This window comes from Solanum pennellii, chromosome 12, assembly GCF_001406875.1.
Source record: "Solanum pennellii chromosome 12, SPENNV200".
In the NCBI taxonomy this organism is placed as follows: Eukaryota; Viridiplantae; Streptophyta; class Magnoliopsida; order Solanales; family Solanaceae; genus Solanum; species Solanum pennellii.
This window is the reverse complement of record NC_028648.1, coordinates 57630067-57630393: the sequence shown is the minus strand read 5'-3', so window position 1 is coordinate 57630393 and position 327 is coordinate 57630067.

Below are 327 nucleotides of genomic sequence, written 5' to 3'. Positions count from 1 at the left end.
CGGCATGGACTAGCTTTTTAGTTATTTTTGTTCTTAGACATTCTTAGTTTAGTAATTTGAGATAGATGTTCTTGTGATGATGACTTCCAGATTTTGGGGAATTAATAGATGTTGATTTGTTTTATTTAATGAGTTTAAGTCTTCCGCATTATTTTCTGTTGATATATGTTAAAATGATAAGGGTTAGATTGGTTGGTTCGCTCACATAGGAGGGTAAATGTGGGTGCCAGTCGCGGCTCGGTTTTGGGTCGTGACACTATGTTTCAAAACAAGGATATATTTTAATTCCTTTAGTGCATTTTGAAATTGATCCAAAGTAGGTAATGA